The following is a 4854-nucleotide window of genomic DNA, read 5'->3' as shown; positions in this document are numbered from 1 at the left end:
CACCCGCACACGATTTCAATACGTAGTAATTTGGGCGGCAGACAAATTTAAGCGTTATGGGAGTTTGTGGGTGTGGTAACCTTTTTTTTAGCAACCGATAAGTATTTACTAAACTAATCTCTAAAGAAATCTATTTTGATAGAGCGATAAGACAGGTACACAGGCAAAATTTTCCAATTTTGAATTTTAAAATTTTACGGCAAAGTGGAAATTTCTTAGTTTTTTAAATTTTTTCTGATGGCAAGGCGACCCTAAGTAATTTTTATATTTCTTGGAACCTATTGTCCACTGTAAGCTTTAATTTCGGTTTAATCGATTTCATAAGGAAATTATACAGGATATGGTACAGCAATAACACCGATTTTTTAGTTTTATTATCTGTTCCTATATGTTGTCAAATTTAAAGTATGTCATGGCAACCTATAAAACGTGAATAAAATAAAAAACGTCTTTGGAAAATTACATTTTTAATACAGCCTAATGCTTTCAAAAATCGAGTATAAAACATCTTTAATTTTTTATTCCGAAGACGATTTTATTTAATTTAAAATATATCAGAAATGTGCATCTCAGATTGAGCATGTAAGGGAGTAACTAGGACTCGCTCCGAGCGCACATAAAAAACTTGTAAATGCTTTTTCTCCACTTTTCATTTTGGCTTTTTATCAATCTTATGGACACAATTCACAAAAACCTATGCAACATATGAAGTGAATCAAAACTTATTCTCTTCAATATTAAATTCTCTTCCATTTGAACGTACATGTTTGTACAAAAAGTCCTTTTTATTATTTTTCAAGGTGGTAGGAAATGAAGTCTTTTTTCGTGTGAATTACCATTTTTTGTTTAAAACTATATTTAATTTTCATGCCATTATTTCTTTCGGGGATTTTAGGTTCAAATAGAAGATGAACTTAAAATAATTTTTTGATTTTAGATACGAATTACAAGGTCGACCCAGTCCATAACCGAAAAACTCAAAAATCGAGACACTGTGGCACGTGAGTATGTGCCGCCATTTTGTAAAGTTTTGGTAAGTAAAAATTTGTGTAACATCTTTTGATTATTTCCTTCAAAAAAATAATGCAACATAACCATTTACATATATATCCCCCCTTTACTCACGTTCGATTGGTTGACATGGCTTTTTTTTCATTCCGTAATTCCTTTACTCTAAAGACTTATATTTTAATAAGCCGATAATTAAGAGGATACGCCCACAGAGCTAGAGCAGCCAATGTTTTACTCAACATTTTATAATAGGCCCCCAATATGTCCCCCCACTGGCTCCAAAAAGTTCCTAAAAAATATTTCATGAGCAAAATAAATAATTTTAAGTGCAGATTTTTTTTACAGAAATTTAGTTTGCGACAAGAATAATTATAAACCAAACATAATAATGTTATAAACCCCATAATATGGGAAAAATCTTAAAACAAAATTTTCAATTTAAACAAGTAAGAACGCTGTAGTCGAGTGTCTCGACTACCAAGTGAACCAAAAAGAGATGGAGATATGAAAGCAGCAAAGCGCCGCCTATCCACAATCTCAATATATGGATATGTGGACGGCAGACAGATTTAAAGCCTAGTACTCAGATCGGCTAAGAGTTTCACTAGTCGAAAAATCTTATTCTTTGTAGTGTGACCGAAGTTTTCAAAGTTGGTTAATCTTAGATTAGTAATGTTCTCGGTGGGACAGTCTAGAGTTATTTTAAATTCAATGTATCGGTGGTCTGAGAATGAGTGCTCGATCCCCAACTTCCACGCTTCTAGCTGGTTAAGTAGGGGATCGGATATTAGTGAAATGTCTAAAACTTCCCTCCTATTTCTAGTGATGCAAGTTGGGTCATTCCTTTTGTTGCAGATGGATAGATTTTGTTGAAGGAGATAGTCGTAAAGTAACTCACCTTTTTTGTTTGTGTTTGTACTTCCGCATTGCGTGTGGTGTGAGTTAGCGTCCCCTCCCACGATGAGTTCCTTAGATGAGTGTCCATGTATTAGTTGTTGTGTTTGGTAATGGCCCGTCATGGTCGTGAGTCAGATAGAATGATGCTATGGTGTGATCTGTGTGTGAGTTTGGCTCCAGTCTGACGGTGCACAGTGGTCGCCCCCATAGGCCAAAAATAAAAAACATAAGATAATATTACTGCTAAAAAAAGGTCAGTACTGTCTCATAACACCTCAAAATTTCTTACTCTGTTGTTATTTTTGTTTTGCTCCATCTGTCCTCTTCAAGAATAAGTGTAAAACATAGAGCAAATCATTTTATTGTGCTGAAGTGTGAGCGACGCGTCGCGACGTTTCAAGTGAGCTTGTGCAACAATAAATAAAAACAATTTAAAAAAAGATTTAATGCAAAATGGAAGTATTTAATATTTCAAATACAGGTATTAACTATTATTTTAAATTATATTCATGTACTAAGATTGTTGTGTCTATTTTTAATAATTAAGTTAATATTTGTCCACTTTTGTATAAAATTTGTTTGTAAGTTAAAGTTTCACTAAGACTTTTAGTTGTGAAGCTAATCGAAGTTAATGATCAAACTTATAATAAGCAAGGAAGAACGCTATAGTCGAGTACCTCGACTATCAGATACCCGTTACTCAGCTAAAGGGACCAAAGGGAAATGGAGATATGCAAGCAGCAAATCGAGATTTAAATACGCCACCTACCGGCGGTAGACAGATTTAAGCGTTATGGGCGTTAGAGTGGGCGTGGCAAAATTTTTTTTGGATCAATCGATAGGTATTGACGAGACCAACACATTTCAGTTAATTTTTTATCTAGCATGAAAACTGTGGCCGTCGCAATTTTTTTTTCGGGTCACTCGATAGGTATTGATGATGAGAAGAAAACACTTATGTTAAAATTTTTGTTTTAGCATCAAAACTGTAGGAGCCACAGTTTTGGGCGGTTTGTGGGCGTAAGAGTGGGCGTGGCACATTGCTGAAACAAACTTGCGCTGCGTAAGAAGCTCAGGAATCTGCACGCCAAATCTCAATAGCCTAGCTCCCATAGTTTCCGAGATCTCGGCGTTCATCCGGACGGACAGACAGACGGACAAACGGACATGGCTAGATCGACTCGGCTAGTGATCCTGATCAAGAATATATATACTTTATGGGGTCGGAAACGCTTCCTTCTGCCTGTTACATACTTTCCGACGAATCTAGTATACCCTTTTACTCTACGAGTAACGGGTATAATAAATGGAATGTTCAACGAATGTTTTTATTTATCTAAATTAGTAGCTTAAGGTTTCCTTCTCGTCCCACGGATGCTTCGCATTCTTTTCCGTGCCACCGCAGTCCAGCTCCGTGTCCCAATGGGCATACTGGACCTTGAGGAAGTGGGAGAACGGGGTTGATCCGCTGATGCTGCATGAAGTCGCCCAGCATCCTGGCAGTGGCTGGCTATGGCTTCTCCAACTGTTCCTTAGCGGGCGCCCTATTTTCCTCCTCCCTATAGAAGCCAGCGGGTCCTCCATCTCCGCTTAAGCTGCCAAGTAGTGGTGGTGGTATCCGGAGATCGTATTACTGGTGGTTCTGCTAAAAAGATACTTCTATTAGTACAACGCAACCAAATTCTTTTGGCCAGCTCTTACTTTCCTTGCGGGGACGCGCCCGGCAGGATGTCCATGTAGAGATCGAAGTCCCACTCGGCATGTTCCTTCCTACTGGGATTCTTTAGTGGATCTCATCCAGCACTTTAACTATTCTGCGAATTTGCCCCTTTTGTGGAATTGCTTCCTGTCGGTGAAATCCCACAATAAAGGGCATAAGCTTGGATTTGGCGTCCTATTTCATCTGCACTGATATCCTGCATTCGATTTTGGGGTTTTCCTTCCATTTTTATACCCGTTACTCGTAGAGTAAAAGGGTATACTAGATTCGTCGGAAAGTATGTTACAGGCAGAAGGAAGCGTTTCCGACCCCATAAAGTATATATATTCTTGATCAGGATCACTAGCCGAGTCGATCTAGCCATGTCCGTCTGTCCGTCTGTCTGTCCGTCCGGATGAACGCTGAGATCTCGGAAACTATGGGAGCTAGGCTATTGAGATTTGGCGTGCAGATTCCTGAGCTTCTTACGAAGCGCAAGTTTGTTTCAGCAATGTGCCACGCCCACTCCAACGCCCACAAACCGCCCAAAACTGTGGCTCCTACAGTTTTGATGCTAGAATAAAAATTTTAACTAAAATGTATTGTTCTCATCAATACCTATCGATTGACTCAAAAAAAAGTTTGCCACGCCCACTTTAACGCCCACAAACCGCAAAAACCTGTGACGCCCACAATTTTTATGCTAGATAAAAAATTTTAACTGAAATGTATTGGTCTCGTCGATACCTATCGATTGATCCAAAAAAAATTTGCCACGCCCACTCTAACGCCCATAACGCTTAAATCTGTATACCGCCGGTAGGTGGCGCATTTTAATCTCGCTTTGCTGCTTGCATATCTCCATTTAGCTGAGTAACGGGTATCTGATAGTCGAGGTACTCGACTATAGCGTTCTTCCTTGTTAATTTTTAGTTTCCACATCGCCTTTGCACGAACACCGCCAAAGATTAAATCTCTTATTCTTTGGGCCGCAGCTAACGGCATTCATCGACAATTCACTCGCGAAATCTGGTATTTTTTTCGTATTTCCTTAGCTCATCTGAGTACCGCGCTGAAAAACAGACCCGACGAAAACCTTTAGCCGCCTGTTTGCCTCTCGCTCACTCCTATGGTTAGCTCGCGGTTTTCGTCGATCTGAGTACTAGGCTTAAGCGTTAAGAGTGTTAGAGTGGTGTAGAGTAATGTCATCCTTTATTTGTTATTGTAATTCTTTATTTAAAATCCTG

The 4854-nt window shown here is 38.8% G+C and overlaps 1 long non-coding RNA gene across 1 annotated transcript; it reads right to left on the bottom strand.

Annotated features, from left to right (window-relative positions):
• Positions 1 to 3215: 3215 nt before the first annotated feature.
• LOC139354093 (uncharacterized) lies at positions 3216 to 4108 on the bottom strand. Its single transcript, XR_011605188.1, has 2 exons — positions 3610 to 4108; positions 3216 to 3553 (listed from the first exon to the last, which is right to left on the bottom strand). It is a non-coding gene; the product is annotated as an uncharacterized lncRNA (long non-coding RNA).
• Positions 4109 to 4854: the final 746 nt, after the last annotated feature.

This window comes from Drosophila suzukii, assembly GCF_043229965.1.
Source record: "Drosophila suzukii chromosome 2 unlocalized genomic scaffold, CBGP_Dsuzu_IsoJpt1.0 scf_2c, whole genome shotgun sequence".
NCBI classification, from domain to species: domain Eukaryota; kingdom Metazoa; phylum Arthropoda; class Insecta; order Diptera; family Drosophilidae; genus Drosophila; species Drosophila suzukii.
The sequence above is the reverse complement of the archived record's forward strand: the minus strand, read 5'-3'. Positions and strand labels throughout refer to the sequence as shown.